The sequence below is a fragment of the Protopterus annectens genome, chromosome 17.part0, assembly GCF_019279795.1.
Source record: "Protopterus annectens isolate FY-2018-M chromosome 17.part0, PAN1.0, whole genome shotgun sequence".
NCBI classification, from domain to species: Eukaryota; Metazoa; Chordata; order Ceratodontiformes; family Protopteridae; genus Protopterus; species Protopterus annectens.
This window is the reverse complement of record NC_056751.1, coordinates 277852733-277867031: the sequence shown is the minus strand read 5'-3', so window position 1 is coordinate 277867031 and position 14299 is coordinate 277852733.

Below are 14299 nucleotides of genomic sequence, written 5' to 3'. Positions count from 1 at the left end.
ACAAATTATCTCAGTATTTTTCTGAGGGAAGATACTATATATTATAACATCCCTGAAAAAGATGAGTCAGCACCGTAGTCTCTTTGCTGACTCACAGCCAGCTGTGTCTACTACATCAGAGGTTAAGACTGGGAATGATGTCATGTTTTATTATATTCCTGGAAACTCTTGTGCCAGGCCCATAATATAGCTGTATTAGAGTCCGTAATTATGAGCAGATACATCATGAGTGTAATGTCCTGTTTATCTGCATTCCCATGAAGCTTTTGGAATGAACATTGTACACATCCTTAAGTGTTTTTTGTACAAGATTTGCACTTGAGAATCAGTGCAAATACTAGCTTTTCGTGTTCATATGAAACATGTTTAATCTATAGCAACAAGAAATGTAGGGTCAGCATCTCATAACTTCCACCCCGAGCCATACATTATGGCTGTCAGATCTTTCTTGGAAGCTTTTTTTACCACCAGCAATGGGCTGTAGCTGTGATGACTTTGCAATGAAACTGCCACCAGTTCATCAGCATAAGTAATAGTTTATTATGTTTTATCTCTACTTTTTCCACAGAATAAGGATTTGACTGGCTGAGCAGCTATAATTTGTCAGGCATGTTCTTTACATCTGCCTTGGTTTCTTGATACATCGCTTCCTGTACGATAGCATATAATGTGTCTAACACATTTGTTAGCCTAACATACTTCATTGTACAACATTAGTAACTATTGCATCATTAATAGCATGAGATAGAAACCAGTGTTTAGTAATTTTTTTTTGCTGGCAGATTCTCCTTTCATCATTGGGGTTAGCATTAATGCACTTAAATGGAACAGTTTTGAAATTAATTAATAATTAATTAATAATTCCGCTGGTGTATCACTATACTTTGTGCTTGTCACTTCCAGCATGCACCTGAAACAACACAGATGTACCTATTAATTTTAAAACTGTTTCCATTTAAGTGCTTTGATGTTAGCTCCAATGAGTAGAGACCTCAGAGTTCTTGACTTGTTGTCTTTCTGACTTTCACCCATTGCTTTATTTTGACATAATCTGATTCCACATCTTTGTCAACTTCTCTTTACTTAGGTGATTTTCTTTTCGATACCCAAGTCTTTCCCTTATAGTTTGACCCCGTTCCTTTTCTTTCTTTTTTTTTTTTTTGCATTCAGTTGTAGCTGCCTGCTATCAGCTTACCCCAAGTATTGTGGCAGGATATACTTTGTGGCAAATCACATGCATGTTGTCCTTTCCCATTTTTGTTGTTATGTGTGAGCTGGATGAATTTTTCCTCTTCATTCAGAATGAAGTGGTAAAAAGTATGTTGAATAGTATCAGTACATTACCAAACACCAATAGCTCAGAGCCGTTTATTGATTTCTTGCATTATGGGACCATGTGTAACTAACTGCAATACTCCTCTTATGAACAAGCCACTTCCCATCCAACTCAGTAACTTAAATTTAAATTTCACAAAATATAAAATCTTCTTCACTAGCCCACTTGAGGTATTATTTTAGCAATTTTACCAATGTCGGACATCCAGTAGATTTATTTTGTAGTCTTCTGCAGACAGTCCTAGCACTCTGTCTAACTAGATTTACAAGATCTCTGCTGTGTAAAATTGAGCTGCTGTGTTCATGGGAAAGTATCTGTATTTATGATTTCTTCGAGTCTACCCCTACATATTCTACATTTATCTTTCTTTGTACAAGAGCAACCCTACAAGTATGTGGTTAACCTAAGGCCTGAAGGATCCTCATTTATTTATTCTGACTTCCACTGCTACTCTACAGTCTTCTGATTCTATTCCACTTCCAAAGAAGGGACTATAAATCTATTTTTTTTTCATCTAGCTAATTTTTCAAGTTTCTTCTCATTAAGCATGTGTCCCACATTGTCTCTGTGCTTTATCCATTACCTATTCTGTTTAAGCACTTCTGCAGAGTTATCAACATAATTATCTATGCAACACTGTGCATCATCACTGCCTGCCTCCGCTCCCAAGACTGAACTCTACCTATCCAGTGATTTCTAAACACTGTAGTAAGATAATGTTCAGTAAATCTGCCTTATCCCATAGTTTTTTCATATTCCCCATTCAGCAGCATAACCAGACATTGATTTTTCCTGCATTTTCTAGTATATCTTAAAATTCCTTTGACTACATTCTGGTTATGTAGCCAGGTCAACATCAAGATCTGCCTACCCCTAATGGATAATGTAAGCTGTTTTCACATATTCTCTACATCCTTTTCATTTTCTGAGCGAGCCTTCCTGTCATTCTTTTACATGCCATCCTTTTTTAATAGCCTCTCCCAACTCATTTAGCCACACTGGGTATATATCCTTACCATATATCCTTTTTCTTTTAATTCCTGAATTGCTTACTGCATGCCACAGTCTCTTACACAATTAGTTCCTCACAACCAACAGTATTTCTTCTCAGGGAGATGCCATACAAACTTATGTCTGGCATGCAGTAATTTGCCTGGCTTTCATAACTATTTTTACCATCGGTGTGTAAGGGATAATCATCTTGGTGGCATGAACAGTTATGCTTGTCAGCACCCTTAACTCCTTTGCTTTTCTATTAAATCATTTGCTAATTAGGTAGTTGGGCTGATCCACAAAAATACTTTCCAACTATAATCTAGATTAAAGACAAATATAGTAAATATTTGCAATGCAGTGCAGTGTAATACAAGAACATGGGAGGATAAAGCAAAATTAATACATCCATTGAGTAGAGCTGAAAATATGCAATAACACCACTGAAAGGGAACAGAAGGAAGAGTGTATGAGACCTTTATGTATAGGTGCAGCTTGTCTATATAGTTGAATTAATGTTTTCCTTCTTTCTCGTATGTTATGCTATGCTTTATTTTTTTTTTTTTTGTATATACCACTTGGTCGCCTCTGCTCCTTCTTTTCATATCCTTTATAAACTTCCTAAATCCAAGTAACAGTATTTCCACTATAACATTATTTGGGTTTCTGTCAGTATATTTATATAATTACATCTGCCCATAAACAACACATGTAGCCTACCTTGTTTTATTAGCTAAGTTTCTGTTACAGCTCAGCATTGCTTTCCAAATCTGATTTCTACTATCTCCTTAACTATCTTTTTCTCACTTAACCTCCCCTTTCTCCCTGACTGGTTTCTTCTAGCTTGAGTTTATTCTGCCAGTGTTCTTTTCAAAATCTGTTATCCACATTCAGGTAAAGGGAGTTGATCCATCATAAAGTCTCTGATAATCTTGTTTATCCTCAAAATGCTCAAGCTCTACAGAAAATATTCAAACAGTTTCAAATGCAGTCTACTTTAAGTATATGGCAATAGCTACCACTGGTGTGCTGTACTGTCACCACTATTTTGGTTTATTCGGCACCACTGCTGCTTATGATATTAGCTGTGACTGGCAATCCCTGCTTCCTCATCCACCCTCATCCATGAGTCTAGCTTTCATCTCGAGATATAAACTCTGTTAAAACACTTTTTTTTAAATCTCCTTGTTCCAGCACTGAGATACGTTCTTTTCATAGAAACACAATATTTAGCCCTGAGTATGCTGTACTATTCTCATTTCACTGTTTCTCTGTTTTTGTTCTTTTCAATAAAATTTGCAGATAGAAAATAAACAGTAACATGTGTTAGTGGTGCAAGTACATACATACAGAAAAGAAAAGAAATAATATTGAGAAATGCTAGAGCTGCATAAGTAAAAAATGTCATGTCCTGCGGCTCTGTCTGTTTATCAGTAATGTATAAATTAAAAAGCAGTTTTGCATCATATAGCCTGATGTACTACAGAGCAAAGATCAAAACTGTAGTCATAATTCTGAATGATTACTGCTGTGAGGCAAAATCATGGTTGGACGTGGCACCATTTGTTAAGTACTAATGTGGTGCTAAAATATATAGGCATGCAGTTCTCACTTAATTATGTCTGGAGAAATAACCAGTGGCTGTGAGGAGAAAAAAAGGCTTTATGAAAAGTTTAATTAGCTTATGTTCAGACGCATACTCTGTATATTAATTATCTGTAACACTATGATGTTTGATCTAATGATTGTGCAGTATGTTATACTTTACGTTTTTGTGACTTAATGTCATTATACTGTTGATAGTTGATTTATTTTTCATGAATAACATTATATAAGTAATTATGCAAATTGACTACTGCAGTCCACGTTATTTCAAACTATTGTTCAGATTACAAAACGAAAGATGCAAAGATATACTCCCTATTTGTGTTATTGCTCCACTTTATTTAATAGAAGTACATTGATATATATATATATATATATATATATATATATATATATATATATATATATAGACAGATACATACATACATATATGGATTACAGACAAGTATAAGCCTCTACCATTTGCATGTACCAGCTTTTTTTTCTGTATGAGTTTTCAGTACAGCTGGGATACGGAGTTTGTACATTCCTCACTCTATCGAGATCACAAAGTTGTTATATATAATTAGCAGTGATAATTTGTTATTTTTTCAATTATTTGCTGATCAAGCATTTGTTCAATCAATTGCTGTTTAATATGTTGATTTTTCAATGTATTGTTATACATCATTTATATATATATATATATATATATATATATATATATATATATATATGTGTGTGTGTGTGTGTATATGGGTGTACTTAAAATATCTGAAAAATCAAAAGACTGAAACCAAAAAAGACTGAAAAATCAAAATACTGACAAAAGTGAAGTTATGCTAGGGAGGGTTATATGCCCTTTCCTTACTGCTGTGTGACCTTGGAGTTGGTATATATAATTAGCAGGGGTGCTTCCCATGGCTAAAACAGTTCACAAGAGGTTATCATCCAGGCAGTCATCAGTGCTTATAAGTTCATAGGTTCTTACTAAACTTAGAGCCAAAGGAGAACATCAAGAAGCTTAGCCCCATCACGCAGTACTGGAGGGTAACTAGCAGTGTCCCTCATGAGGCAGATTTTCTTCACATAATCCTGGTTAAAACTTGTGATCATCCATCTAGTCATTCATCATGGCTTTAAAGGCTGTTAGGGAAGTACTCTGCTTTATAGGTAAGAGCATCCTATTCCAGAAATAAGGTTTGCATTAGTTTATGTATCTATTGTGCCGTCTGGTCCTGCTGCTGTGATAGTGTAGGGTTAGGCCTCTAGAATGGGTGTTTACTTTACTACTTGTTCTATTTAGGTTAACAATTACAAAGAGTATTGGGCCAGTTATAACAAAGAAAACTAAGGAGAGTGACTGGCCCTCCGGAGTCTCTATGATGTTAAGTAAAGTGACAGACCTATTAGTCTGTTAGACTAACTAAGGGTACTGAGATGCTAGATCTTTTTGGAGAGGAAACATTAGGGTTTCTCAAGATGGCTTAGATGCTTTGTGAGGAGCATGCTAAAGGGTACATTGTATTCAGTAGGGGGTTTAATAACGGAAGAATAAAATTGGGCTATTAACTTGTTTGGACCTCGAGATGATGCCACAAAGGATACACTGTGCAAAGTAGAAATGATTTTCTAACCAACACAGAGGCATGGTGGTCAAAGCTGAGCCTGTTATGAAGGTATGTGCACAAGTCCCTGATGACTGCGTGAAATTTAAGTGGAATGTTATCTATATAGTAAGCAGTACTGATGCTGGATTTACAAAAAGGAACTATGCTGCTTTTATTGTTATTAAAGTAAAGCCCAAGATTAATACACCAAACATTTATTTGGTCCAGCCTTTGCTGGAGAATTTGAGTATCGGAATGGGATTTGATAAACACTCTAGTTTACAATTGCCAGCAAATTTGCTTAGACACTGTCACTTGATATCAGCTTTTCTGTTACAGAAATATATACCAATGCTAGTGATGTTTTCTTTCTAGAGCAAATACCACTGACCTTACTAATATAGATTCTGCGAAACAGCAGGTTTCCAATACAGCAACCTATGTATGGGTTACAGTTGAGTTGGGCGAGTTTGTCAATAACCCAGGATGGGGGATAATGTCAAAGGCCTTGACAAGATCTAGATAAGCAGTGTGGACTATATGTCCCTTACTCATTGCCTCAGTAACCCTTTCAAAGAACTCAACCAGGTTGAGCAGGCAAAATATGCCTTTTACAAAGCCAAACAGATGTGAATCTAGAGATATAAGGTCACCTGTATTACTGTTTATTTGTTCATCTATAATGCATACCAAAGCCTTGCAAATAATACTAGTGAGACTAATAGGCCTGCAATTCCCAGGGTCAGTAGAGGGACCAGCTTTATGCAGCTGCACTACAACTGCCATTCCCCTTTCATCAGGAACATAGTCAGTGGAGACACTCATGTTGAAGAGCTGATGGAAGAGCTTTGCTAGATGGGACTTTACACTTCCTAGCAGGCATGGAGGGATATTTCAGGATGCATGGAAGTGGAAGTAATTTTTTTTAATTTTGGAAGGTACCAAAAGAACTTGTTCCAAATTGATCTCAGGAGGGAGAGCGTGAAGATGAATGGTGGGAATAATTAGTCCTGTTCCCCTAACCTTACTCTGCAACGTGATGTGTGCAGGATTTCTAAACTGCTGTCCAAGTGACTAATGTTTCCTTTACCATATTGGTGACACTGCTGCTCCTGTGTAAATTTGAAGCATGATGGGTGCAAAAATCTTACTCCTGACTGCTGCATCCCACAAGATGTACCCCCACTGGGAGCCAACCAAGAAGCAGGTTAAATTGCACCCCCCCCCCATCCCAGGACTGAAAATCTGGCATTGTTAGCTGCCTGTGAAAGTGAAATACCATAATTCCAGTCCTGTAATGCTTTAGAGGTATGGTAACAAGTAATGACGTACCCTCCAATCTCAGTCATGCACTCTAGTCCTAGCTGGGGAATTTTCTCTCATCCTTCAATAAGATGAGATGGCAAAATACTGTTTACACCCACCCTCAGCTGACTCCTCGGCTACCTGATCTGCTAATTAGACCTAGGTCTTCTGGGTCATATCACGGCTCCATCCCTGTTTGCCATGGTTTGGCCCTTGCTTTACCATGTTATGTCTCAGTGACACTAAAGTAGACACTCTGAGTTAGAATCTTCTTCAGAAAACATGCCTTCCCAAAAAGAGCTTAACAAACTACACAGACAAAGATTACAATGACTGCTATACAGAGGTGTACATAGATGGGCTGTATAAACACCTATGCAAACATATAGAGTCAGCTGAAAGTAAATGGATCAAAGCAAGGTCCTCACAGTAAACAAGCTGCCCTGGTGGACATCAAGCATAACTAGGTTATACAAGTGGAAGAAAGCAATGTCTAAGAACAAGTGGGGACTGACTCAACTGAGGAAGGAGACCCTCCCGAGCTTGAATAAGCAAATTAGCTATCTTGAAAGCCATGTACAAACCTAAGCTACCATCCCTAGCTGAATATAATCAGGAGGCATTCTTTAGCTATGTCAGAAAAATAAAAGTGAAGGGCCAGCTTAGTGCTGAATTTAGTATTGGACGGTACCACTCATACTGATCCTGAGGACATCACCAACCTGCTACAAGACAGCTTTGGACAACCTTCATCCCCCCTGCCCCCACCAGATATACCCCAAAGCATACCTGTCACCAGTCCTCTACCTAGTATCTCTGAAGAGCAGTTTATAACTGCAATCTCCATGGCCAGAAACACAGCACCCATGGAACTGGATAATATCCCAGAATGTCTAATAAATGGTCTAAAATAGGACCTAGTGGAACTAGTTGGCACTGTCTTCAACCACAGTGTAAGTACTGGCTTTGTCCCAGCAGAGTGAAACACAGCAACAGTAATTCCCTTGCACAAAAGGAGTCTGTCAACCGACCATGGGAACTATAGATCTCTAAGCCTAACCACACATATCTGCCAGGCCGTGGAGAAAATAATCATGGACCTTATCAACAGAGACATAGGTGACCTTCAAAGTCTTGTCCCAACACACTTTGACTTTATTAAGGTCAGATCATGCTTATTAAAACCTGGTGGATTTCTTCAAGAATGTCACCAAAACCCTGGATGAAGGCAAAATACTACATACAGCCTATCTTGGCTTAGCCAAGGCTTTTGACACAATCACCCACCGAGGTATCATTGATAAACTCACACAGCAGGGAATTAATATCACAAAGATGGAATGTGGAAAAGAAGATTAGTAAAGCAGAAGTTACAGAAATAGAAGTTGAAGTTATGGAGTGTCTGAGGAGTGAAGGATTTAATGTAGAAAGTCTAACACAGACTGCATCACAACATGATGGAGTGAGTCCCCAACGAAAGGAGAAGCAGGGAGATCAGGAGACATCTGAAGAAGAAATATGGGCGTGGGAAAGAAAAATAGATTTAATATGGTGTAATATTTATGCAAAGGAGAAAGCAAAACTAACCAATACAAAAAGAGCAGCACTAAAGATATTTGAAGAAAAATACAGGCAAAGGAATTTGGATATGGAAAACTTTACAATACAAAAAATAAGAAGACAAATAGGAAAAGTAGAAAAGGAGATTAGTAATGGAGAAGTTAAAGAAATAGAAGCTGAGGTTACGGAGGACCTGCAAAGTGAAGGATTCAGTGTAGAAAATCTAATGCAGAAAGCATGACAACAGGATAGAGCAATGGTTATCCAAATTAAGGGGAAACCAGTGTAACAGAAAGCAATTGGTCAGGTGCCATATCAAGATACTTTGAAGCCTTCCACAGGAAATAAGTATAAACATTCACTTAAAGTTAGACAGCAAGGGAAGGAACAGGAGACCACGGAAACTCTGATGCAGTCAATGTTGAGGACTGATAGGCCAGTGAGTTCCCATATGACAGAGCAACGGATGGTACAGGATGAAATTGAAGAGAAGGTGTCACAGGAAGTTGCTATAGAACTTTCTATAGAATGCCCGCAGGTAGTGGAAAATAAAGGCTGTGCCCTCAGTCTAGAAGAAAATGAACTAAGGGAAGAGTTGCTTGATTTGATGGACATAGATATATTAATATAAATGAAAGAAATAGACTGCAGAAGGTCAATGAAACCCCAAAAGTCAGAAGTCTGATAAAACGGGTCTATGCTAAATCAGCGAACACTTAAAATAGTGAACACTGATTTATCTACCCTTTAACAGCAAAAACTGACAATCTCAAAGACATGGAACAGTGATTTTTTTCCCCAGGAATTGCCGTTCCACAAAAAAAAAAAAAAAAATTGCTGTTCCGTGTCTTCAGGATGGTCAGCTTTCACTCTTAAAAGGTCACTAAATCAGCATTCGCTATTTTAGCGTTCACTGATTTAATATAGACCCGATAAAACAAATGAATACAGTAATTATGACTATCCACAGAGATCCATGCAATATAACAGAAGTAAACAGGATATGTTACTGTGCAGCTAAATTAATAAATGATAAAGTTCTACCACAAGAGCACAGGGTAGTGAGGCAAAGGAAGGGGAGAAATCGAATACCATCATGGAAATATCAGATAGAGAAAAATATAAAGCAGTTAATACAAGAAGTGCCACTGTTAGAAGACTATAGAAGAGGGAACAGATCAACAAAACTACTAAGAAAGATAGATGTGATAAAAGCAGTGTGCAGTATTAGAACAGACCAAAATCTATCGTGCACTATCGCAAATAATAAATTAAAAATTTAAGCACAGGTGGATAAACTTAGAAGATACACTGATAAATACAAAGGAAAAGTACAAAATAGGCAATTTTTATAGAGAATTGGGAAACAAGGTAAAAGGTATTGAAAGACTGCCAAAAAAAGAAGAAATAGCTGCATTTTGGAGAAGTATCTATGAAGATCCAGTGGAAGACAACAAAGATGCTAAATGGATAAAAGAAGTAAAAGAAAGAATAAAAAGTTTAAAGGTGCAGGATATGAAATGGGATGAAGTAACAGCCAGAGAGATTGAAATAAAGTTAAGAAAAGCCTCTAATTGCAAAACCCCATGGCCAGATGCAGTTCCTAACTTTTGGTTAAAATTATTAACATCTTTGCATGAAGAGCTAGCCATGAGTAAGAACTATTTATATGCACACCACAAACAGACACCAAAACAATGCTTCTACTTAAGAGTGAACCTGCAAGCTACCCCAAAAATGATAGACTAATAACTTTCCTTCCAATGACATATAAACTATACTTGGAAATTGATGCTGGCAGAGTTGATAGTCATTTAGAAGAAAACTCAATTATGGCAGTAGAACAAAAGGGCAATAAAGGAAAGTCATGTGGAACAAAGGATCATTGTTGTTAAATAAAGTTATAGTGGAGAACTGTAAAAAGGGGAAGAATCTAAGTATGGCGTGGGTTGACTACAAAAAAGCATTTGATAGTATTCCACATTCACAGATGAAAGAGTGCTTAAAAATATATAAGATACATCCTACACTGATCTACTATGTTACAGTGACCATGAAACAATGGCAGACCACTTTGCAATTAAACCATGATAAAGAAAAAATTATTATCCCAGGTATAAAAATTCAAAGGGGAATATTCCAGAGTGACTCTCTGTCACCATTGCTGTGCTGACTTGCCCTTAACCCATTACACTGTTTACTTAACATTACGCTGTTTACTTAACAGCTTAGGCCATGGCTACAATTTGGCTCCTAGAAAACAACAAAGTCTGAGGACTTCTAATCTTCTATTTGTCGATGATTTAAAACTGTATAGCTCATCAGATGAGAAACTGAAAGCACAGCTGCAGGTTGTCAAAACTTTTTCAGATGATATTAGATTGTCATTTGGCCTTGATAAATGTGCAAAAGCAACCTTAAAGCAGGAAAACATCAGTTTGGGATAAGAATGTGATATAAATGAACTTGAGCAAGATGGAGTGTATAAATACTCAGAAACTGATGACAGCAATAAAACATGAACAAATGCGAGTAAAACTTAGTAAGGACTAAAATTAGACTTAAATTAATCCTGAAAACAGCATTGACATCTAGGAGCAAAATCCAAGCTATAAACCAGTTTGCTCTTCCTGTCCTAACTTACAATTTTGGAGTGATTGATTGGCCCCAAAATGTGTTGGATAGATTCGATATTAAAACAAGAAGGATGCTTCGTGCTCACCAAATGATCTATACAAATCAGTGCATACCAAGATTATATATTCCCCATTCCAAAGGAGGGATGGGCCTCCTTGAAACTGATTGCATGTACAGATCTGCAATCGTGGGACTCTACACATATTTGCTGACCTCACGAGACCTAAACATAGTGAAAGTTTTGAAACATGAGGAGAATAAATCTAAGATGACTTCCCCTGTTAAATCTAGCAGAAGCATATCAGCATCAAGTAGGAATGGAAATCAGACCAGAAGTAGATAAAAATCAAGCAGCAACAGAATGTGCCAAAAAACAAAAGACCAAATGTAACGTGAAGGATCAGATAAAAAGGCAAGCAATGTGGAAAATGCATAAATATAGTTGGAAGTATAGAAAACTTCTGTTAATCAGGAATGAACAGAGGAATGGTTAAGGAGAGGTGAATTCAAATCAAGAGATGAAAGGTTAATATTGGTGGCTCAAGATAGTGGGCTACATACACGCTGGTTTACAAAGTCCATTGAACATGTGGGAGAAACAGACAACTGTAGGTTTTGTAAAACCAAACTGGAAACAGTTGCACACCTCGTTGCTGGTTGTGACATACTAATGGCAGAAGGACTGTATACTGAAAGGCATAATAATATGATGAGACTGTTGCACTGAAGACTGTGCAAACATTATGGTTATGAAGTGGCTGAAAAGCACTAGAAACATGAGCCACAAAGCATCATAGAAAATTATGAAGTATACAACACATGAAATCATCTGTTACCAAAAATTCAAAAGATAGATGCTAGAAAACTGGATATAGTGGTTCAGGAAAAGAAGGCAAAAGTAGCATGATTTTTGAAATTACCACACCCGGTGACTACAGTGTCCTTCACACAGAGAGACACACAGTTATAAAATATCAGGATCTGCAAGCAGAAATGAGAGCATTGTGGAGAAAAGATACACAGATAGCTCCAATAGTAGTAAGAGCAACTGGTCATAAAAAAAAGTCTAAAATCTTATTTAGATACACTACCAATACATGTAAATTCATATGAACTGCAGAAGGAGTCATTACTGGGCACATTGCAGGTACTGAGAAAAGCACTTTTGGCTGACATGAAAGAGTGAAACAATATTAATTTCATAAACTTTAATTATACTTTGACTTAGGAATGGGGTCCATTCCAGTCATGGTATAAGAAACCCAAAAGATTTGGAGAAATAAAAAAAACAGGGAATTAACCCATATACCATTAGATGGGTAGCCAACTGTATCACCGACATGACACATACAGTCAAAGTCTGTGATTTTATCTCTAGCATCAGGCCATTACCACAGTTGTACCACAAGTATCTGTGCTGGGCCCCCTACTGTTTGGACTGTATTTCTCAGATGTCCAGGGGAAAATAGGTGGTCTGTGGCTTACCATGTTCGCCGGTGACTGCAACCTGGGGGCAATCCTTGAATCCACCAACGATGCTGACATACTACAAAAATCCCTTACACAGACAAATGATTGATGCCAAAGATACAGTCTCAAAATAAATGCAGAATAGTGCATTATCATCCTTTTCGGCAAACGAAAAGTCCCTGCACATTACAGTATTAACAGTACCCACCATAGCTGACACCCTGTGGCAAGAGATTTGGGAACACAGGTTGATAGCGACCTTAACGTCAATCACCATGCATCCACAGTGGTAATGAAGGCCTTCTATATTGCAAATCTCATAAGTAAGGGCATCACATCCAGAGCTAAGGGTGTTATAACTCCTCTGTACTCATCCATCATCAGACCACTAATACAGTATGTACCTCAACAGACACCTGCAGCAGCTGGAAAGACCTCAGAGGTTTCTCACCAAGACATTTCATCGCCTGCAAGACATGACCTGCATGGAGAGACTGAAAGTCCCTGTCACTGTACTCTGTATCTTATAGGCTGCTGAGAGGCAACTTGTGCCTGGCCTATGCTGCTGAGAGGCAACTTGTGCCTGGCCTATAGAGCAGTCTCAGACCCAGACCTAATGGGAATGCTATACATCCACGAGTCACATGGGACAAGATTTACTCACTCTAGGAATCTTAAACTAGCCTACGACATTAACAGGACAGATATATCTCCCAGAGAGTACAACTCCTCTGGAAAAGACTCCCAATTCACATAAAACAGAGCTCTTCAATGACCCCATTTAGGTGCAACTTACATAACTGGATGGAAGACCAGAGATTTACCCTGGGTGTGTCACCCATGTCCCTCTTGGATAAGGGCAATCTTGCTAAACATACACTTGCACTGCAAATCTAGACCTTACAGGTTGGTCAATAAGGGAACAACTGCATAACCTAGTCAGTAGCCTAGTAACCTCCTATGAACCTAAGGTGACAGTATTTGATCCTACCCTGTTGAGATGCTTGTATACACAATAATCTGATATAGCTGATTACATCAGCCTTGTCGGTTGAGCATATGGTGTTACACCAGCATGGTGATAACAGTGCCCCCCCCCACCACACACACACAACCACACATGCAGATGATTGCAATGAGAACAGAACCCCTACCTAAGTACACAGACTACAGAACACAGTACTATAAGGGAGTGCCATGGCACAAATCTGACATTTACATGTCTGCAGGTCAACTTATAGTGAATGACATCAACAGGCCATGTGGGAGATAGGTTGGGAGGGCTGTATGAAATGGATGCGTAGGCTTGTGCAGGTATCAAAAGACTAGCAATCCATGGTATTGGAGAAGTAACTGTAGGATAGTACATCTATTCTGCTGAATAGAGATGCACAGACATCCAGCTGATTACAGTGAGAACAGAACCCCTACCTATTTAAATATACAGACTGAAGAACACAGTATTATATGCAAGCACATTGGTACAAGTCTGACTTTTACATGTCTGCAGGTCAACTTATAGTGGATGACATCTGTATTGCATGTTGGAGAGAAGAAGGCGGAGGCCTGCCTGAAGTGAATGTGTAGGCAGGTTCAGGAATAAAAATACTGGCAAGCCATGCCATTGAAGAGGTAACTGTAGAACAGCATGTCTGCTCAGCTGAGTAGAGAAACATACACTAGTTGACTGCAGTGAGAACAGAACTCATACTTAAGTACACAGAATATAGAACACAGTACTCTACTCAAGCGCCATAGCAAAATTCTAACTTTTACATGTCTGAAGTCAACTTATAGTGAAAGA